The 23,960-nt window shown below is 41.2% G+C and overlaps 1 long non-coding RNA gene across 1 annotated transcript; it reads right to left on the reverse strand.

Annotated features, from left to right (window-relative positions):
• Window positions 1-16,495: 16,495 nt before the first annotated feature.
• Window positions 16,496-23,744, reverse strand: LOC133388506 (uncharacterized). The gene is made up of 3 exons (XR_009763838.1): window positions 23,527-23,744; window positions 18,478-18,586; window positions 16,496-17,101 (listed from the first exon to the last, which is right to left on the reverse strand). It is a non-coding gene; the product is annotated as an uncharacterized LOC133388506 (long non-coding RNA).
• Between the last annotated feature and the right edge of the window lie 216 nt (window positions 23,745-23,960).

The raw sequence follows: 23,960 nt of genomic DNA on the forward strand, positions 1-23,960 counted from the left end.
CCTGTTCAGACCTTGGAAATTCAGGTCTGTGGCTTCCTTTATGGAATCAATCCATCTCTTTTTTGGCCTTCCTCTTTTTCTACTCCCTGCTGTTTTTCCCAGTATTATTGTCTTTTCTAGTGAATCATGTCTTCTCATGATGCGTCCAAAGTATGATAACCTCAGTTTCATCATTTTAGCTTCTAGTGATAGTTCTGGTTTAATTTGTTCCAACACCCAATTATTTATCTTTTTCGCGATCCATAGTATCTGCAAAACTCTCCTCCAACACCACATTTCAAATGAGTTGATTTTTCTCTTATCTGCTTTTTTCACTGTACAACTTTCACATCGAGACATGGAGATCGGAAATACCATGGTCTGAATGATCCTGACTTTAGTGTTCAGTGATACATCTTTGAATTTGAGGACCTCTTCTAGTTCTCTCATAGCTGCCCTCCCCAGTCCTAGCCTTCTTCTGATTTCTTGACTATTGTCTGCATGTTGGGTAATGACTGTGCCGAGGTATTGATAATCCTTGACAAGTTCAATGTCCTCATCGTCAACTTTAAAGTTACATAAATCTGTTGTCATTACTTCAGGCTTCTTGATGTTCAGCTGTATTCCTGCTTTTGTGCTTTCCTCTTTAACTTTCATCAGCATTCGTTTCAAATCGTTAGTGGTTTCTGCTAGTAGTATGGTATTGTCTGCATATCTTAAATTATTGATATTTCTTCCTCCAATTTTCACACTTCCTTCATCTTGGTCCAATCCTGCTTTCCATATGATATGTTCTGCGTACAGTTTAAACAAATAGGGTGATGAAATACACCCCTGTCTCACACCCTTTCTGATTGGGAACCAATCGGTTTCTCCATATTCTGTCCTTACAGTTCTTCTGTCCTTCTTCAGCACTCTCAAACCCCCTCATCACTTTAAGATGTGCATCCTAGAGGCATTAATTTATAAAGCGATAAAAACCCATAATCAATAGTTTATTTTAGCATGAAACAATGGAAGCTTCATAGGAACATAAGAAGCTGCCTTACGCAGACCACTGGTCATTTAGGTCAATATTTGCTATATTTGGCTGGCAGTGACTCTCTAGGATGTTATACAGAAGTATTTCTCAGTCGTATCTGGAGATGCCATGGATTGAAATGGAGACCTTCTGCATGCAAAGCAGATGGTCTGTCAGTGAGCTACAGCCCTTCCATCCTTTCCTTATCTTGGAACACCACGATTATAGCCACCTTCAGACTTCTAAGTGGTTGCTCTCATCATAGTCATGGTATGTAAAATCACCCGCTGTCATGTGTATCTCTAATGTCATAGTTAACAACTGCACAAGTGATGCACATCCGAGGGACTGAATGTGACTTGGCACAAATTCTATTCAGTTGAGTATCAAACACTCATCCATGCAATCAGTTTTCCTTTATATGTTCTTAATTTTAAAAAAATTGAAGGAAGACTGTGGCATCCAATTTCTGGAATTTTCCTTCTCATAGGTGGTAAAATCGTAGCACCACATTTTTGAAATTAGGAAATGTTGGTGTATATAATATTTAGAAATTCTTAATCCCCAAGATTAATTGAGTCTTCTGTTACAGTGAATGGGCTTTGCAAACTCTTCCCATCATGTGCTGCACTTTTCATTATCAGCAGAATTAACCTAGGAGTACCCTAGACTGTAAAAATTTAAGAGGGCTGTGATAACATACCATTAAAAAGACAATAAATCAGTTCAAATGCAGCATTCACATTTCCAGTTCAGCTGTTCCAGAGACAGTGAATACTCACTACTGTTCTATGAAACTATAAAGAATTTAATTAGCTCTCAAAAGATGACCTCTATAATCATAAACTGAGAAATTTAAATAGGGAACTCGGAATTACAGTTCACCCAAATGAAAGGATTAAACTAGCAATTTATTTAAAGGCCTCAGATTCAAGCATTGAGAAACCACATTAATAAGATTTGATTGCAATATAAAACTCCCCCTTTGTTGGCTAAATAAACTTTTTGTTTATTGCAAAATCTTTTTTTAAAAAATTCACACTGAAGAGGTTTTCTGTCTATGAGCAACATTAGCACTGGTGGAAGACCAGTAGGAGACTCATGTAAGACACTCTGCTTTTTCCAAAGGAAAAAGAAAAATCTATGTATAATAAATAAAGACAGCTTGAAAGCATCTACTGAAATATAGGATAATATTGTGTGTGTGTTTTTAAAAAATCCTTTACTTGTTGAATTTTAATAAACAAGAACACCAAGAGTATATTAAGAAAAGAAAAGAAAAGAAAAGAAAAGGCATAATTGTCAAAACCAGAACACCATATCCGGTCACTCTCAGTACGCATACTTTCTCCCACATACAACTTCACTAGAGCAGGGGTCACCAACCTGTTGCCCATGGACATCATGTCACCTGCAAAGGCCTTCAGTGGTGCTCCCAGCAGGTAGCCTAGAATCTGGGCTTTCATTTGTATTTATAAAAGTAAGTCTCTAATTACAGAGCAAAATGTGCAGGTACCCTTCTGTAAACCAGTCTAGCTGCTCTTCTCTGTCAGTGTTATTAGCTAATAAATGAAGTCAGAGTTGTGATTGATAAGTGAGTTATTTGGACACCAGACAATAGGAATCCTTGGGCCAGAGAGCTGCTATTTCCCCCTCCCTTTTAGTTTACTTTTCCTTCTTCTGTCTGTTTTCCTTGTACTTGTCATCTCCATAGTTTGCTCTTCTTTTTCATCTAGCAGCCATTAAGAATGTTTCCTGTGCTGGGTTCACCTGAGATCAGGTGGTGTCTAGAAATTATTTTCTGCAAATACTGATACACAATAAGTGTGAGTGGATGTTAAACAACCCCCTCGCCCAAAAAGGCAAATGTGAAAACTTAGGCATGTCTCCTGCTTTGCAGGAACTAAAGACCAGGGATTCATTAAGAATTCACTGTATAGTTAACTTATAGTATAATGGTATATATGTCTACTCAGAAGTGTGTAATGGGTCTTATAAGTCCAGGTAAGTGGGTATAGGATGGCAGCTTAGGCTTTGGTTTAGGGTTGGCATTGGAGAAAAACAGGGTTCTTGTGCCTTTAACAGCTGTATGGCAGATAGAAATTCAACAGGTCAAGCCTTTTCTAGTTTGGAAATACAATTATGGGGAAAGCTCCACTGTGACTACTCTCTAATTTTGTGTTATGTCATCACCCCTATAGGAGCCATTTTGTGACTGGTGCCCCCAGCATTCTCTCAAATTTTGAAATGTGCCCTCTGGTCCAAAAAGGTTGGCAACCTCTCCAACTAGAGGGAGAAGGAAAAGGATAATTATAATTACATAGGGTATTAAAGGGATTGTTGGTCAGATTCATACCATTCATTTAAAGCACATCCAATGCACATTTAAATCACATGACTTCTCCCAAAGAATCCTGGGAACTATGGTTTTCCCCTCACAGAGCTATAAATTCCCAGCAACTGTAACAATCTACAGCTCCCATGGTTCTTTGGGGAAGTCATGCACTTTAAATGTGCATTGGATGTGCTTTAAAAGTATGGTGTGGATCTGCCCATAGATTACGGTTAGTGAGCTTTTCCAAAAGAAATCCTGATGGCCTAGAGCAGCCTTTCCCAACCAGTGTGCCTCCAGATGTTGTTGGACCACAATTCCCATCTTTCCTGACCATTGGCAATGCTGGCTGAGGCTGATGGGAGTTGTGGTCCAACAACATCTGGAGGCACACTGGTTGGGAAAGGCTGGCCTAGAGGGTGAATGCCATCCATGGAGGAGTTAATAAAAGAGATAAAGTGAAGGGGGGGATCAACAACAATAGCATGAAGTCTTTGGTGTAGTATTAGTTTTGTTACCCATACTAGCCTTTCTTTTTCCAGTGGTGCCACACCATAGCCCAACCCTCAATATCATGTGTGCCACTGGTCCCACCCCTCAACATCCAAGCATTTAGCACAAAACTCTGCAAAGAGGTGCCAGTGTGCATTCATCTGAACGTGAAAGGGCATTCTCTTGCAGATATTTATGAGGGGACACAGCCAGTGGCGTACATGATGTTGGGGCCAGGGCCAATGGTGTAGCCCCACTTCCCATTATCCAGGTATACAAAGTAGAAGAGTCACAGCTCAATAGCAGAGCACCTTCTTTGCTTGCAGAAGGTTCCAGGTTCAATCCTTGACATCTCTAGGTAGGCTGGGAGAGTCCTCTGCCTGAACCCCTGGAGCACTGCTGAGCTTGATGGACCAACCATTTGAGTTAGTATATAAGGAAGCTTCCTACATTATGATGATAATGCCTGGAAAGGGCTATAATAATCAGTTATTTTGTCACTGCCTATGAAAATCTCAGGGTTTCTGTCAAAATTATAAAAAAGCAACTTAAAAAACTAGCATTACAGAAATGATGAGACTGCAGTGAAGTATCATTGCTATCTTTTAAATTCAAGTCTACACACTAGCACTGAAACATCTTAATCCTTTATGGTTAGTTTGAAAAATCAGTCAGTCTAGTCCCACGACCATCGTGTTCTAATGTTTTTTAAAAAAATCATTCAAGTTAAATAAACTTGAGTAAAGGATATAACTTTATTTTTTCTGTCTAGCCATTCAGTTCAAAAGATGTTCACACATAACTTAGAGTGGCTCTCTTTGCACTGCATTAACCTAGGGGAAGTTGTATATGCCCACCAGTAATGTCAATTTTCATTTGCAATTTGCCTTTTGAATTGAACTTTCTTATCTAAGGTACCTTGTAGATTATATTGCTTCTCATATCAGAAACTGGGGGTGCGGTTTTATAATGAGTGGTGTGTCAAAATTTGGAATTGGGGGATTCAGAATTGAATCCCTCTGATTAGGAAAACAAGCCATTGTGAGACATGCTCAGATCTTTCCAAATTCAGTTGTGATTCTAAATGACCTGCCCCTGTACCAACTCTCCAGGCCATCAGACAATCTGTCCTACAGACAATCTGTTTATTGAGCATTCATTCTGGTTTGCTTGCACAAAGCTTATGTGGAAGTTACACTATGTCTGGTCTCTTGAGCATTCATTCTGATTTTTCTGTGGGGAGGTTATATACAACATCGAGCATTCATCCATATCCTTCTTGGATATGGATATCTTTGCAGAGGATCCCTATGTCCATTCCTGCTAGGGCAGTCTGGGAAATGGAGTTCTTCTGGCCTGCCTGCTTAATGGACTGAGACATTTGGTATTTGAAACAGCCTTTTTCAACATCTTCAGTGGTAATAATTTCTAAATTTATATCTGTATATATACATTAGCATACACAAATGTTATGCAAATATGAACCCTATCCCCCCCTCCATTTCTTTGGTGATGCATTTCCTCTTGCTTGAAAATGCATATGTGACGACCTACCTAGAGATTGGAGAGAAATTTTATTTAGTTTGCATTTAAAGCCAAACCTATTAAATTCACACTTTTCAAAACAATATGAGCGCTGAAACACATCCATCCTTCAAAATTTGCACTTATTCCAATTTTGTGATGCAGTTCACCATCCAAGCAATGTTTACAAAAATGCATATATGCTTGCAAAAGTGAATGCACAATTAAAAATTGCAAAAATGTGTTTATTAGGTTTCATTTGCACTAAAAAGCTGAAGAATTTTCATGAGGTTTTTTAAAAAAAATCCCGCCCATCGACAGACCCTGAGGTCTTCAAAGCCCCCCCCATTGTAGTGTGCCTAACATGTCATGTTATGCAGGGGGTGGGTATTTAAGCCCTGCTCTGCCTTCCCTTGGACTCTTTCTGGCCTTGTGTGACATGGAAGCAGGTTGCTGGTCACAGGTGCTTGGTTGGGCCAGCAGTGTGCCAAGTGGAGGAGAGAGAGAGGCTCCCCTAGTGTGGGAGCAGCAGCAGCGGTGACACGGATTTCGTGGTGGCATTGGCGGGTTTTTTGGACCTGTGAGGTTTAGAGTCAGGGGCTAGGGGTTTGGAGGGCAGATCTGGATGGCCTATTATTTATTTATTTTTATTTATTTTATTTTATTAGATTTATATACTGCCCGACTAGCATTAGCTCTCTGGGCCTTGCTGGATGCACAGGGCTGATTCCAGGTGTCTGGAGACCTCATGTGTGGCAGTTGGTTTGGTGCGGCAGCCGTTTAGTGGCCTAGTGTGGCCTGGCCCCAACTTGTGGCTGAGGGGGTGAATTTTGAGCTTGGCTCAAGGTGAAGTGGCTGTTTGGGCAGACTCATGCACAGGCACAATTTTAGCAACTTGCAGGACTGGCGCCAAAGGGCAACCAGGTCAGGCCCTGAACTTGTTAGGGTGGGGGAGTAGCATTCCCCTTCCATGACCCACAGCAGGATCCCTGCTGTCCACCCGTTTGCTCGCTCCACCTATCTCTCTCCTGTTTGCTGCCACTGCGTGCACTACATGCACAAGGCTGCCATCAGCCAAGATGGCAGCGGAGGCTTCTTTAAGGGGCTGATGCACCTACTGCCATATTGGTTGATTGTAGGAATGTGCACGTGCTTGTGTGTGGCATACCACGCATGCGTGCCATCAACCCAAGATGGCAGTGGGAGTATCAGCCTCTTAGAAAAGCCTCTGCTGCCATCTTGGTTGATGGCAGCCCTGCGTGCGCAGCAGCAGGATGCAGGAGAGGTAGGTGGAACATGCAGGAGCCATGTGCATGCGTGTGTTTAGGTGCTGGGGCCCAGGGCAGGCTGAGGCTCAAGGGCTCTGGCATGCCTGGCACCAGCCCTGGCAGCTTGGGTAAACTAGCCTGGGCCTTCTTTTGGCATGGCCACCATTTTGTGGCATGTGCTTGGGCTTCATTTAGTTTGGCCTCTTTTGTGGCAGATATGTGCGGGAATTTCACAGGGTAGGTGAGCATCCTTAGGCACCCTTTAAGTTGAAAGGTGTGATCTGAGGCTTGCCTTCCAGGTTGTGAGGCCTGTTGACAGAATAAGGTTCACCTTGGGGGCTAACCTGTAACACCTCCTCAGAGTTGTATGGCCCTGGGGGGAGTGGAGCAGGAAGGCTAAGCACCCTGCGGGGATGGGGCCCAGGGATGGGGCTTGGGCTTGGACCATACCCTTTTCCACAGCAGGGTGTCCTCGCCCGATTGGGTAAGAGTTCAGTCCCGCACTTTTCTCTGCAGATTATTTGTTATACAATCAAGCACTTAATTGGCTTTATTTAAATAAACATGGCCCTTGATTTACCCATACTTTATCTTGTTTTGCATCTTCATTTCCCAGCTACGGGCTGCAAATGGAAATTGCTGGAGAAATATGAAGAACTGAATTTAAGATTGGAAAAATGAGAAACAGAGAGAACCAAAATGTGCCAATCCTTCCATTCCTACACCTAGCCTAAGCTTGCTTTTTCCCTCCTATTAATTTTTAGTCATGTGCCATTTGTGTGTAGTTTATAAATAAACCTGATAGTAAGACTGCCTTAGGTCCTATCTTCACTGTACCATTAAAGCAGTATCATACTGAGAGCCAGTGTGCTGTAATGGCTAGGGCATAGAACTATGACCTGTAAGACCAGGGTTCAAATTCCCAGTCAGCCATGAAACTCACTGGGTGACCTTGGGCCAGTCACTGCCTCTCAGCCTGACCAAATAAATGAGGTTCATAGTTTCAAGACTTAGGTATCAGTGGGATTACACGGCAAAGAAATGTAATTTGAAACAATGTCAATGAAACAGCAGTAATAGCTGGTAGCAATACTAGGATGATGGTGCTAAGTTGTAATGGGACAGGAAACCATTTATTTATTTTGTTCAATTTTTATACCGCCCAAAGCCCGAAGGCTCTCTGGGCGGTGCACAGCAATTGTCTTTATTCATGTCAAAATGGAAAAATCAAATCTCTCAAATCAGTTCTAATTCAATACTTCCATGCATCTCTACTATAGAATAGCCGCTGAGCTAAAAGGCTGTTTTAAATTTTACATTTTTGCTTAATATCAGCACACGAGATTGTGGGAAATACTTGTCCCATTTGCTACACACAGACACACACACACCCCTTACAGAGTGAAATTACTGTGAATCAGAACTTTAATATAAGGGTTTCTCTAAGAACCACTGCACACATTTACAGACAGACCAAATGTGTATTTCAGCTAGAGGCATTAATTGCAAAAGCATCCTCCAGAGCCAATAATGAAAAATATGTGATGGATTCAATCATTGGAAACTTATGAAATGACCTAGCAAACCTACACAACATTTGTGCTGGTGTGTTTATTGTTTGAGATGCCATGGTAGCAGCTAATTTCATGACTTGAACGTGAAATACATTCTCTTAAGCCTTAGCTCATTAATCAAATAACTAATAAAACAAAAGTTTGGCTTTCATGATGTGCAAGTGGGGTGGGGAGGAGGGAAATCAAAGAATTATTTTAGAAAATCTGCAACATTTAAGTATATATTAGACTACATTAAATAATCAAGGGTTTTGTATATGGAATATTTGTTTGTGTGCCTCTCACAATCTACACTGACTAGTAGTAGCATTTATAGTTTCATCTTCTGAAATATTCAGCCAAAACCTAGCGTTAGTAAATGTACTTCCTTCCATAAACACATCTGTTCAAACACGGCTCAGAAAGGATGGCATAAAATCAATAGGAAGCTATAATTTTTTCATCCCAGTTGCATTGTAAATGTCCTATATTCCAGCCCATCTGCTGTAAGAAAAATATTTGTGGTGTACTGAGTCCCCTTCTGAAATATGCCAACAATATTTTCTTTCTTTTTTCTTTTTAAAAAAGTATGACATATTAATATATAAAACAGCATGAGTTGCCCATACCGAATTATTTTCAAAATAAGGACTAAATTATCTAACATTTGTTAACTGTTAAAACATATATAAAATTCTTCCTTCCTATATAAATATGAAAGTTCACAGATTGACACCATCACTCTGGGGTGTTGTTTAGGGGCTTCTGATTGGACCAAAATTTAATTCTGCTGTGAATTATATAACATTTTTTTTCATGTTGTGAGCTACCTTCAGCATAGATTATTATGGAAAGGTGGCATAAAAAATAAACCATAACGATTATGATGATTGTAACATGAACAGATTAGATGAGAAGACTTATTAGAATCTTGGGCAATGGGACATGAATGTTGTTTGTTAATCTCTCTTGCTCTTCCTAACAGTTCCAATTATCTCCAATGGCTCGCCTACCTGTGATCCTAAAGGCATTTTATTCACAGTGGTGTCAGCTGTTTGTTGGCACAACCCTATACGCATAAAGTACAGTGATGTGCAATAATAATGGAAATGCAGTTGATGCATAGCATAACTAATTAATGTGCATCATATTTCATACAAAACTGCCTTATCCCAAGTCAGAGCACTGGTTCACCTAATCCAGTTTTGCCTACTCTGCCTAGCAGTGACTGTTCAGGGCCTCAAGAATGAAGAGGCCTTTCCTATCACCTCCAACCGGATCATTTGCACTGGAAATGCTGAGGATTGAACCTGGCACCTTCTGCATGTAAAGCATGTACTCTTACCACTGAGCTATAGTTGAGAGCTGAGAAAGGAAAAGGATCTATAGGCAGCAAGCATACCAGCACCGAGGGAACTAGGAGAATCATCCAATCTGACCTGACCTATTATGGTAGGGATGCTTCCATAGCTAGTCTGGCTGATCGTTCTACCACTGCCTTCTTTGACTGCTGGTGGTGCACATATAAAATCCCTACTTGACATGCTGCTGGCACTAATTTAGGGCCCAGTGAGTCCAGTCATTGCTCCACCCAAAAGACTATGTCAACGTGAGGTAAAATGTGATGGATCACATGACCTTGAATTCTGAAATCCAATATGAAGCAGGGTCCACAGGTCCCTGTACCTTGTATGAAAACCCCAAGCACCCTACTTAGATAATGTTAGAGCATTGTGGTGCAAGAATCCCTGAAATTACAGGAACACAAATTTAAGGTATGCACCTGCACACTTGTCCAAATTTCACCTCTTTCCACTGCCAGAGAAAGCTGGTAAATAATGCAATACTGTCTTCAGATCTGAATTTCACTAGCTGAAATAAACATCACTGTACCAACATGATAGCCAAATAGCACTAAAGAGTTGCTCAGGGCCCGTCTTGACAATAACTCAAAAATGAGATCGACTGGGAGTACACTATTTGCACCATATCAACTTCTCAATGATCATTTAACTCACAGGGACATTTTCTTTCATTAAAAGTGATTACCCAAGCATGATGTTAGTAATTTATCAAGGCAAGAGTTTACACAGAAGTGCCATTTATTAGCTTATATGTGATGCTGCAAACTTTCGTTCTTCCTTTCTTCCTTGATAAACTAAAAATGCTAAGTGTTTGAAATAATATTTTGTAACACAGCGAAGAGTTTTTGCACATTGTTTTAATATTTATGGGAAATTCAATTCCCCAACATGAATTCTAACCCTAGTTAATAAAATAGCTAATGTAGCTTTATCCCTTTTCTCTAGAGGCAGCTTGGTCTCCTACCAAATATTGTGGGAAGTATTTGATTATAAGCAAAAGGAGATAGCAGCAGAGACAATTATTCACTTAGAATTTCTGCCGTTGTCTCAAAGCATGTAACCAAAATTTTAATTTTCATTTAGCTGCAATGTGTTGCAGTAAAGCTATTATTCTTTACCTGTTAAGGAAAGGAGAGCTGGGGCATGAACTGATGGAGATTGGCCAGCATTGGCCAGATTGTTTCCTCTTAATGGTGCTTGCATTTAGTTTCTTAATGAGTTACTGTTCTAAAACAATGGAAGGAGAAGTTCTGTGAAACAGTGCCATAGTGCTAAATTTTGGAGTGGAGTGGCTCAGTCATAACAGTCCCCATAGCCACGCCCCAAAAAAGAGTCTAAAAATATAAGCAACTGTGCTGATGTATTGTTTTATATATGCCTGTTTGTGTTTGTGTGTGCAGAAGTACATAATACCCAGTTTATTAGGATCAGCTTGACTACAATCCCATGCATAGTACGTGTTGCACCCCAGGCTCAGGGAGAGTTAGATCAGGAAAAGGAGTCAGAGGAGGATGAGTTTCCTGGGGGCATTGGAGGAAGGGAGGGCTCTGACAGCCCTCAGACTCCTGTGGCCAGCACCCCCATTGAGGCAGTTCCACCCCTGCCTGCAAGTCCCCCACCTAAACTATTGGGAAGCAACCCTTCACTTATGCCAACCCCGCCCATGCAGGAATCCCCACCTGGCACTTCAAATGCTTCCCCACCAATCAGCATCCCACTTTCAGAGCCCGCATTGTCATCTAGCGAAGCTCTGCTGTTGGATGGGCCGTCTGAGGCTTGCCCTCCCTCACCCCGTGCAAGAAGGCACAAGAAGAGAGATTTTCAGACGGTGGAACTCTGTCAGAGCTGTTGTTTACGCATGAAGACTTTCCCTACTTAAGCAGGTGCCTCTCAAGACTCTAGTACTGAGTCAACTCTCCCCACACGCAGCACAGACTGCTTAGGTAGGATAGCTAGGGAAAGTAGTGAGTCAGGGTAGACAGGTTTATGAAGAGCACCTCTTTGGATATGACCATCACATTAATAAAACAAGAAACAGATCACATCTAATCTCAGTCTGGTTCCGTCGTCTTTGGGTTGGACAGTGCGGGAGTAAGCGCCATTGAACTCAGGGGTGCTTACTTCTGACTGCATAGGTTCAACTTGTAAAACACATTGAGCTTTAACAAAAGATCTTCAGCCAGTTAAAATGCAATGAACATTTAGCTTTTAATTAGAAATTGAGACAATCTTGCAAAGAAGTATTACCATTTAAATTGCTATCACAAAATAGGAACCCTATCAAAGAAAAGGAAAGAAGCACCCAGCCTCTCCTTCATTATTTTCTTCATTCTCTGACTTCCTCCATGCTAATCTGTCACAAACAAACTTGGAAGCTGTGTTATCACCTTATTCATTTACCAGAGCAAGGAAGGTCTGTCAGTTACCCTGGCACTCTAGCAGATGATATAATCGTTCTTGCTCTGAAAAAAAAAGTCCCAGAGCTGCAGTCCTTCCCAGTTCTCCCTTACTACACTCTTGTTTGAAAGTAAATTTGAGTTTAATAAGTATTTATGTGTATGAACTCAGTTTTGAGCCCCTTCTTTTCTTAAAAAGAAAACGTTATTTAATTGTTTGCTGTTATTCATAAAAGTAAAATATCAGGGTGGTTATTTGAATTCTTATGCATTCAAACACGAAATGAAAAACAGAAAGTAAAATTATCATTACAAATCAAAGAATAGTGACATCATTATAATACAAAAGTTGCATAAAGGACCCATCTAAACTCAAACCTGTTTTAGTGTGATATCACTTTAAATGCTATGCCTTCCCCCAAAGTATCCTGAGACTTGTAGTTTGAAGATAATTATTTTAGAGCAGGAGTTGCTAACCTATGACCTACTTCAGACATTGCTGGACTACAACTCCCATAATCCCTGTCTATTGGCCATGATGATTGTGGTTGATGGGAGCTGGAGTCCAACAACATCTGGAGGGCCTCAGGTTAGCCACCGTGGTTTTAGAGATGCCCATTTTTTCTACATAGAACTATAATCATAGAACTCGCTGAGAAGATGACATCACTCTTAAACCAATTTAAGTCTGTACTATACATCAATTGGTCTAAATAGCACTATTAACCAAGTTTCATATGGGGGACATGACTGCCTACAAATTCTACCCCTGTGGCAGCAATCCTATACACATCTACCTGGGAGTGTCATTGAACAATAGGACTTATTTCTGAGCAGATATGTATAAGATTAAGCTTTAAGATACATACTGCCAAAAATGGTGGACTGACTTGTTGACTGCATTCCCTGATCTCAGGGGTAGGGAATCCTTTTTAGTCCAAGGCCCTTTTGGGCAACCTTCCAAAGGCAATATGAGGGGATTTGTAAAAAGGAAATCAAAAGGCAAAATCAAAAAGGTCAAATCACTCCAAAATGCTTGGGGGTTGTTTAAAAAACACAAAATTAGAAGCTCAAATGGAATGTATAGTGCAGATCAGGAAAGGTACCACTATGGCCAAGAGGATGCCAGCATGGTTAACAAGCAGAGTCAAAGATGCTATTAGAGGCAAGAAAGTTTTCTTCAAAAAACTGATGTTTTGTCCAAATCAGGAGAACAAACAGGAACACAAACTTTGGCAAAAGAAGTGCAAACAGATAATATGTGATGCCAAAAAAGATTTTGAGGAGCACATTGCTAAAAACACAAACAATAACAAAAACCTTAAATATGTTAGTAGTAGGGGGTCATCTAGGGAAGTAGTGGATGACAAGGGAGTCAAATGCAGTATGTGCTAAAGAGGGATAAGAAGATTGCAGAGATGCTGAATGCTTTTTTTGCAGGAAAGGAGTCAGAGGAACTAAGGCAGATAGTGGTGATGAGAGATGAAGTTCTAGGCCTATTGGACAAAATGAAAATTGACAAATTGCCAGGTCCGGATAGCATCCACCTGACAGTTCTCAAAGAACTTAAGTGTGAAATTACTAATCTTCTAACAGAAATATGCAGCTTGTCCTTCAGATCAGCTTCCATACCTGAAGACTAAAAAGTGGCTAATGTAACACCAATTTTTTAAAAAGGATCCAAGGGGAATCCTGACAATTACAGGTTGGTGAGCTGAACATCTGTCCCAGGGAAACTGGTGGAAAACATTATTACAGATTTAAAAACTCAGCATATAAAAGAACAAGTCTTGCTGAAGCAGAGCCAGCATGGTTTCTGCAAGATTTGTCTTGTCTCACCAACCTATTAGAGTTCTTTGAGCATGTCAACAAGCATATGGATAAGAGGCAATCTGGCTGACACAATGTACTTGGACTTTCAAAAAGCTTTTGACAAAGTACCTCACCAAAGTCTGCTGAGTAAGCTTCGCAGTCATGCAGTAAGTAGAGGGGTCCTCTTGTGGATCAGGAATTGGTTAAGTAGCAGGAAACAGAGAGTAGGAATAAATGGACAGTTCTCCCAATGGAGGGATATAAAAATGTGTAGTCTCCCAAGGAGACATACAGGCAGTACAGGGCTAAAAAGCCTGACCACACATCCCACCTATCCCTGTGAATGACATGCATGCTGTGTGTGCATGCCTGCCATCAACCAAGATGGCGGTGGGGGCATCAGCCCATCAACTCATCTTGGTTGATGGCAGGCAGGTGTGCACAGTGTAGGTTGGTGGGGTGTGTGTGCAGGCTTACCATAGCCAACACTGACTGTATTAGTGTGGTGTCTGGCAGTTTCCTCTACGTGATCCGCAGCAAGGTTGGGAGCCGACACTGCCACGGATTGCTGAATGGGAGCACTACCCTCCCATCTTAAGAAGGGCCCCTTCAGGGGCCCCTCTGGGCTGCAGGGGCCAGGGCCCGACCTGGCCACCCTCTGGCGCCAGCCCTGTAATGATTGAGATTAGGACCTGTGGTTTTTAACTTGTTCATAAATGATCTAGAGTTAGAGATGAGTACTGATAGGGCCAGGTTTGCTGATGATAATAACTTTCAGGGTCATTAAATCAAAAAGAGATTGTGAAGAGCTCCGAAAGGACCTCTCCAAATTGAATAAATGGGTGGTAAAATGACAAATGCAATTTAATGTGAGCAAGTGTAAAGTGATGCATGTTTCAGCAAAATATCTTAATTTCACATATATGCTTATGGGGTCTGAACTGGCAGTGACTGACCAGGAATGAGAACTTGGGGTCGTAGTGGATAGCTCAATGAAGATGTCGACTCAGTGAGTGGTAGCTGTGAAAAAGGCAAATTCCATGCCAGGGATCATTAGGAAAGAAACTGAAAATAAAACTGCTGATTTCATAATGCCATTATATAAATGGATGGTGTGGCTGCATTTGGAATACTGTGTACAGTTCTGGTTGCCTTACCTCAAAAAGGATATTGTAGACCTGGAAAAGGCTCAGAAAAGGGCAACCAAAATGATAAAGGGGTGGAGCAACTCCCCTATGAGGAAAGGTTGCAGCATTTGGGGCTATTTAGTTTAGAGAAAAGGCAAGCCAGAGCCAACATGATAGAAGTGTATAAAATTATGCATAGCATGAAGAGAGTGGATGGAGAAGTTTTTCTCCCTCTCTCATAACACTAGAACTTGTGGACATCCAATGAAGCCGAATGCTGGAAGATTCAGGACAGATAAATGAAAGTACTTCTTCACACAGCACATCATTAAGCCATGGAACTCACTCCCAGAGGAGGCAGTGATAGCCCCCAACTTGGTTAGCTTTAAAAGAGGATTAGACAAATTCATGGAGGATAATGGTATCAAAGGCTAGTAGCTTCAATGGCTATGCGCTTCCTGCACAGTTAGAAGTAGTATGCTTCCAGTTGCTGGAAATTGCAGGAGCAGAGAGTGCTCTTGCGCTCATATCCTACTAATGGGTTTCCCACAGGCATCTGGTTGGCCACTGTGAGAACAGGATGCTGGACTCGATGGGCCACTGCCCTGAGTCAGCAGGCTCTTCTTATGGCTTTATGTTCTTAACATGGCAGTGGTGGGCAGGGCCAGAGGCCAAACTGAGCAGATCAGCAAATGTAAGCTTTATTTTTGTACAGTAGGCTAGTTTCTACAAACGCACAACTCTATGTGTCCTCCATCCAGACAAGCAAGCAGCATGATCACAGTTCAATGACGTATTTTAGCCAGGAAAAAACATTTGGGGTTCAAATCAGACTCCATGAAGGGTGTGTTCTAGGGAGACTTCTGAGGGCCAAATAGAGAGGCTTGGAGGGCCATATTTGGCCCAGGGCCAGAAGTTTCCCATCCCTGCCTTATCTCGTATGATAGCTTAAGAAGACAGAGTTGAGGGACTTATGTGCATTGTACTCAAAGGTCCTCTGATGAGCTTGCAACACCTGTTTCTAAAAGAAATTGACTTTGTTAGTTGCTGAATATGAACTTCACTATTCATGGTGGCATCAGGAAAGGAAAATGGGAGGTGTGTGTGTATGCACACATAAATGTGCATGCATGCATTATCCTTGGATCGTGGCTATTATCTTTCAGTTATTACATTCCAATTGCCTTATGTGTATTAAGTTAGAACTCTTAGGTTACAGTCGTATTCACACTTAACTGAAATGAAGTCTGATTGAACTGTACCACCATTGCTTCTAAGAAGGCAGGCATAGGATTAAGCTGTATATTATTAACACCACAGATGCTAAATTCCAGAGGCACAAGCTACCAACTGGTGAATTAAGCACTTCCAAAACATATCAGATGGAGATTACTATGCCCCAAAGACACAAACATGTGCATTTGTCAAAGAGATGTAATGCTTAAACTGGATGAATGAATTTGAAAAATACTACAATTTTTCATTTTAGTTATCACCCATTCCAGGGCTAGTGCAAAATTACTTAGCAATCCTGGAGAGTTATGTGTTCCTTAAAATGAACAGCAGAATAATTTCATCCCACAGAGAACAGAAAACATTGTGGTGAGGAAGGCATGTGCATAGATTTTTATTAGGCTCTCCAGCCAAATTTATACATTATATGCAATCAAGGGATAAAGTTATTCCTGAGCTTCAGACTGAAGGGGAAGAGACTATCTGCTCCCCCATTTTAGGGAGAAGGTTTCATCTCACTATCCTCTCCGGTACTGCTATTTTTGTATTTATTTTGGAGCTGGAAGGAAGCACAGGTAACCCCTCCCTTCCTCCACAGCCTAAAATGATACCATCCAGTTAAAGATTCACTATGTGGTTCTGCTCTATGCATAAGCTGTCCTACTTTTTTATTGCAGAGGTGCTAAATCTGTAGTACAGTAAAGCATAATAACAAGGCCTTTTGAATCCGTTTGTCAATATTTCATTTGTGAGCAAGCAGATTTTGCACACCAGCAAGAGAAGATGGTGGGACAATTGAGAACTAGAAGACACCCTTCTGTCTTATACATTGCATAGTAAAACAGTAACTTTGACCCTCCTGGTGGTGTACATGACAGATTCATCTCCATTCATGACATCCAATCCATTCTGGAGTGTGCCACCAGCAATGCACATTGTCTAATTCATGGAAGCACCCATGGACGCAGTGACATCTACACAGCTCTGGAAAACATGCAGACTAGGCCACGGGATGAGATATATATATGAAAGAAAATGAAACAAATAACAGACCAACATTAATTTGTTATCTTGATTAATCAGACTAAAGGATAACTCCCTCCCACATAGCAGATCCTGTCTGAAATACTGCCTGTTTACTAGTTCTTACTGGATTGAATACAGCTTGCTCCCTGTTGAGCAGCCAAGCAGTAAATTGCACTTGCTGCTCCCTCCTGCCACCACCAACCCTTTTGTCAGCTCTACACTGCATCAGCAGTGTCAGGGGGGGCTGGAAATTCCTGGGTCTTTGGCAGGGAAGGAAAGTCCTTAGCCAGCAGTCAGGTTGTAAATCTGCCAGGCCTATCCGAAGCGTACTTGCTGAGTCAGAAGTCCAGAAGCGAGGTCAGTGGAGGTCCGGGATCAATTGCCAAGGAGGTCAGTCAAAGAGATGCTGCAGGGAAACTAGGTCTACACAAAGCCACGCCTGACGTTGCAGTCAGCAACAGGCTGCAGCCAAGGTATGCCTTATAAAGAGCAGGATGGACAGCAGGTGTGAGCCCTCAGCGTTTGGGCCTTAAGGAGACAGGCCTGCCTCTCTTCTGCCTGACCTTCTGCTGTCTACATTCTGCAGGTGAGGGGGGAGTATCCTGTTCACTGTCTGTGTCTGGCTGTAGGGCCTCTGCTGTCCCTGGGGTGCTCTGCAGCTGAGGGGCAGAAGGAGCTGGATTCTCAGGAGGCTCCTCCATGTCTCCTGCTGCTCCTGGGTCTGCTGCTGTTACTCCCGAGTCGTCCTCATCTGAGGAGTCCTCTGACGGGGCCATGACACCTTTGCACTCCTTTAGCATGATCCAAACTACCCATATCAGCCCTTTAAAGCCAAGTTTGGTGGCCACAATAGTTCCACAGCACTGCCATTTCAGTGGGGAAATAGTTCAGTGCTTTGATATATCTTCCCTTTTCTACCTCTCTTTTTTTGTCTTCTGATAATAAAATACCAGTAGCTTCAAAACCAGAACACTGGTGATGATAAAGTCTCAAGGGTGTTTAAAATGATGCTCCAAATAATATTGGATAATATGCAGCTCCAAAGATGAAGGTAGATTCCATCACAAAGACACATCTCACCTCAGTCATTTGTAATCAAAACAATATTGGCTTGCTTCTTCACAGCTCATAACTTATCTCACAGCAGCTGAAATTTCACACTGAATCTTGCACTGCATTTTATCTGTATGACCTTTGCATTTGAATGCAACTCTCTCAGTTTTGTATGAAGACAGAATGTGCCTCCAAAATATTTGGGTCAGCAAAAATGGGAACCTCACCTACAATGTTCCCATGTGTTCTCAGACATTAGGGAACATCTGTCCAAAGGAGAATTTTACTAATTTGTACCTGTTCCATACTGTCCGTCAAGCACAGTACTGTTATCTTTCCTGGCAGTAGATCTCCAAGGCCGTAGGCAAGGTTCTTCTACATGCAACACATGCATACTTCTACTGAGCTGTGCATGCCAAAGATAAAGGATGTATTAATAATTACTCCACGTATGGTCATCCTATGTGCCAAAGATGGATTACAAAAGTGTACATAAATCTATATCAGAGCAAGTTACACAAGAAGGTAGGTGTTTGAAGGTATCCAGGTAGATGGAGTGAACCAGCTTAAAAAAAATACATGATGGGGACTTCTTGATGTAGAGGCCAGATCAGTCTCTCCAGCACACTCTGGGTGTGCCAGATGACCCAGCCAGTAATGCAATACAGTATAATTTACATGCAATTACAATTTTATCTAATCTTATAAAATATAAAGCTATTTAAATTAAAATCTTACTCAAATATTTAAGACAAGGTTTATAGCTCTATCAAGGCTAACTTTCAGACTCTGAGATACTGATGAACTCCCTATACATGCACATACACACACTCATATACACACACACAAACGTCTAGGGGCTTCCTATTCACTTTTCTGTAAGATACAGGTTTGTGCACACAAAACATATGCAAATGCAGTTTCCCCTCCATAAAGAAAGATGGAAGCAGTCACGTGCACATTGGACTCTGGCTTGTAGTTATAGATTTTTACTCTAAACAATACATTTATAAAGCAGCATTTTGCACATTAATTTTCTAAGTATTGAAGATGTAAGAGTCACTCATAAATCAGTAATGCACAGATTCCACCTGTGTCCAGAACCTTATATTCAAATACATTTCTGAATCCAGAGATCTGACCATGGGTAAAATTACTATGCTACCTCTTTGCAAGCTCTTTCTATGCTACTGTAATTCCTTCCCTTTGTAATCAGTCATTGGAAAAAGTGGGGAGAAATACATAAATGGCATTAGGTCTCAGTTCTACAGGGTTTTACGCCAGGCTGAAGGGAGTTAGGATATGGTTGATCTCTGGCTAAGCTGACTGGGTCCTGGCTCAGCCAGGCTTAGGGTTGCCAGGTCAGAAGCATCCCAAACCCTGAGATTTCAGGGGTGGGCCCTACTGATGTCATAGGGGTGGGCTCTATTGATGTCATAGGGGGCAGGCCCTAGCAATGTCATTAAGCATGATACATTAAGCATTAACCACAGTTAACTGGAGCATACCACTCAAAGAAAAAAAACCTGGAAAATAAGATAGAAACTAGTTAAATGAGGGTATTTCCAGGTCTAGATGAGGGGCCGGGATCATTCCTTCTCACCCGTTTAGAGAGCCTGGGTAAGGAACATTTAATCTAGACTACTTGCTTCTGGCAAGAAGGTTTGAGTGCTCTCAGGTCAGGCCAGTCACCAGAAGGCCATTGTAGGAAGAAAGCTTAGCATGATGGAGATGTTAGAGGGGAGCACTCTGGAGTAAAGATGGATGCCCCTGAAGGCTGCAATTCTAAACACACTTAAAAAGAGCCAGTGTGGGGTAGTGGTTAAGATGTTGGACTACGACCTGGGAGACCAGGGTTCGAATCCCCACACAGCCATGAAGCTCACTGGGTGACCTTGGGCCAGTCACTGCCTCTCAGCCTCAGAGGAAGGCCATAGTAAACCACCTCTGAATACTGCTTACCATGAAAACCGTATTTGTAGGGTTGCCATAAGTCAGAATCGACTTGAAGGCAGTCAATTTCCAATAAGCCCCATAGAACTCAACAGGACTTACTTCTGAGTAGATATTGTTAGGTTTGTGCTGTTGGTAAGGCTTGACTAGGGGTTCCCTGCAACAATATCCATATCAAAGCAGGGTTGGCAACCCCCTGCCTGGAATGCCCAGCCTGACTTTTAATGTGGCTGCTGAAAACCTGAGTAAGTCAGCTGACCAAGGGCCACAGCTGGTCCAGGTCAGCTGACCTTCCTCTGTACAACTTCAAAGGAGGACTCCTCAATTATTTATTAGATGTGTAATGACCTAGACCCAACATGATCAGGTGCTGCTTACCATCTCCTATCTGCTTCAAAGGATACTTCTCACATCTGTTCTAGTCTTGTGGGAAATGACCTAATAGGGAAAAGATGTATGTCCTCCTATGGGTCAGATCACAGCTTCATAGTCTGCACAATTCTACTGCACAGTTCTTTACTATGGCATATTACAAGCCTCAAGAGGGTGTTGGAAGGATAATTGTTGGATTTCAATAAACTTTCAGATCCATAATGTCTTTGATAATATTAATGATTGGTGTTTTTTGATCGGGTCCCTTTTTATCGTTTGATTATTGAGATAGTTTGGTGCTATGGCTATTATATATTGGGAATCTTAATTTTTAACCTCTTCTTTCCTATGAAGGTCACAGTGTGGCCTGGAGCAAACCACAGTTTTGGAGTCAAATCATTTTCTCTAGTTTATCATGAGACTGAAATGCCATCCTGAATTTCCCAGAGGAAAGGCTAGAGAAAAATATAATTAGATATCATCAAATAATGGAAATATATATATAAATCCATTGATCCAAATTCTCTTTTCATCACTGAAAATCAATGCTGCAAAAGCAAGGTTCCCCCTGCCCCCACCGCTTTGGTTCTAGATTTATGCCATACATTTACTACATGGCCGGTTCTTGAGACAGCCCATCTTCCTCTTTTCCCATTCTACAGTCATTTACTTTATGTTCAAGGTCTCTCTTGCATGTTAGATCTACTTGTTTCTAATTCTTATCCTAGGAGTAGGAATTCAAAGATATGTAGATTTCCCAGTTTCTTGGTTTCCCAATCTTAAATTCATTTCTCTGCATTTCTGTAGCAATTTGCCTTTTTTTAAAAAAAATCCTCATTAAAATTCTTTAGCATTCCCAATAAACACGTTTTGTGTGCAGTTTTGACTAATGTACACATTTTGGAAGCAATTTCCCCTAATATAATGCATTTTTGTATGTTATTTTCACTAATATATTCATTTTTAAGCACATTTCCCCCTAATGTATATATTTTAATAAACATTGTTTGGTTGTAGAACTGCATCACAAAATTTGGATAAGTGTGAATTTCAAAGGATGGCTGTGTTTCTGTTCTCATATTGTTTCAAAAAGTGCAAATCTGACAGTTTCAGCTTTAAATGCAAACTAAATAAAGTTTCTCTCCCATCCCTACCTAGAAGTAAGACTCTTTTAAATGAAAATCTATTGCACATCGTCTTGGTTAAAGTATATATATGGCATTTATTTTATTTTATTAATGTATTTATTTCAGCTATTTATATAACACTTAGTCACTGAAGTTTCTAAGTGATGTGCATAAAAATTACACAAAGCATACAATTGATAAAATCAATTAAATTAATTATTTAAACAGGGGGAAACTGTTTTGGTTTTCATTGAATTAGTAAACTTTTAAAAACAAAACAGAAAGCAGCAAAGCAAAAGCATCCTTACTTTTATCATTTTAGGAAAACTAAAGTACCAAGATATGACAGGGCCTGATAAATTGAAAGCCATGTCATACCAAGCATGCTGCAGGTGAGTTTTATGTTTTTCATAATTTTTTTCACTACACCTGGCATAAATCTGTGCCAGGAACTAAGGGTGCATGATGCAGTGAAGTCAAGTTCCATAATGAATTCTGAACCAATGGCAGATGTTGGAACATCTTGGCAGATCCTATAAATTTATCCTGAATGTAGCATCCAGCTCTAACAATCAAGTAGACTTAACTGATTTCCTACTCCCCATCTTTCCACAGCTTTTTGGAAGCTGTGAAGTCCCAGACTCTAGTGTCTAATTTTTTAGTCTGAAATCTCTGTTCCAAAAGATAATCTCAATACCATGCAAACACTAATTGCCCCACATCTGGACTGAAGACTTGATGAGACAGTAGATGGTATAAGGTTTATATTTATTAAATATAAAAAGGAGGATATGCACCAGTCTTAGCAAATAGGTGCCAGCAGTCATAACCTGTGCTGCAGGAAGTGAGAAAGACCTCCTGCCTGCTGTGGTGGACCAAACCACCCCAGATAAGTTCCATTACCAAAGCTAGTGTGTTGGCAAGCAAAGTTTCCCTCGCCATTAAGGAAACTCATTGGGTGTGCGTGACCTGATTGATGCCAACTGTTCCCACTTCTCTGTTTAACATTCAGCAGGTGACATATGCCAGGCCCCAAGAGCCCCAGACCAAGCTCCCCTTACCAAGCCAGTCAGTAATGGCATGGGATTAGTAAAGTGCCCTCCACCCAAGTGTACCTCAGGGTGCTTACTAGTGTTTCAAGCCACTTACCTGCCCACATTGCAATTAACCAAATAGCCAAATCAAACCCATAAATCAATCACCATAAATCAATCAAATTTAGAACAGACTGGAGCAGACAAATAAAGGCACACCAGTTAAGATGCACCCCAAGAATTCCTGCTCAGCCCTGCACAGCAACTGGAAAAACCCATACTGCCCTAAGGTTGGGAGGGCAGGATGCTGCAAAGGAAGAAGAGAAAACACTTGAGGGTCAGGCCACCTTTTATAGCCCATCATGCACTAACAAACAAGTCATGTGTTTCTTCCATAATTCACCCCATTCAAGGAATGGGAAGAGCCATTTCTAGCTTTTCTTAATACCATGGACACATAAAATCTAATAAAAATATAAATCAATCTTGGGGGGGTTGGAGTTTCAGAATACATGCCGTGGTGCCCCCTGCAATAATGCTACCCACTTCCATTAAACTCAAGGCAAGTGGAAGTTGGATGCTTGGTTAAAGTACTTATGGCCAAACTCTCCTTGGCTCCTTTTGGAATCCATTCGTTCACACTATCACCATCAAGCTTTCTTGGAGAATGCTAAAAATAGCCCTACTTTGAGTCTTTTGTAGCTTTTCCAAGAAAGATCATTTTAAAAATGGGAGAAGTGCACATCTCATTCCCAATCAGTCCCACATCCCCCCAAGCAAGCAAGCATGCAAATTTGAGAAGGCTGAGGAATTAAACAGCAACAGAGAAGACTGGCTAGAGCAGAAGACCATATATGTACCTGGAAAATATGCTCAGGGCTGTTACTTCCTTTCCTGGAGTGTAGGATTTATATTTCTCTTTCTCAAAAGTAAGTTGTTGGGCTGATGTTCTTCTGGCTTGCTCTGAACTTCCCCGATTCTGAATTAAAGATTGATTCAAATGTACATAAAATTGATTGAACTATACTTTGATCCAAATGCACCAGATGTGGTGCTAACATTCATTACCCCCATTAGGCTAGCCAGCTGCTCCCTATGGTTATCAGCTCACTCTATGTCCTCTGTGTGTCTTATTAGTCCTTCTGTGCTGTGATGCTAGTATTGCTCATGTGTTCATACTTTACCTTCAAACTCCAGAGGCACAGGATTTTTCATGCACCCTTTTCCACTCAGAATTAGCCAATGAAGCAATTCACTAGTGGGAAATATCAGCCACAGCTGAATAAGGATGGGG

Source organism: Rhineura floridana, chromosome 7, assembly GCF_030035675.1.
Source record: "Rhineura floridana isolate rRhiFlo1 chromosome 7, rRhiFlo1.hap2, whole genome shotgun sequence".
Lineage (NCBI taxonomy): Eukaryota > Metazoa > Chordata > Lepidosauria > Squamata > Rhineuridae > Rhineura > Rhineura floridana.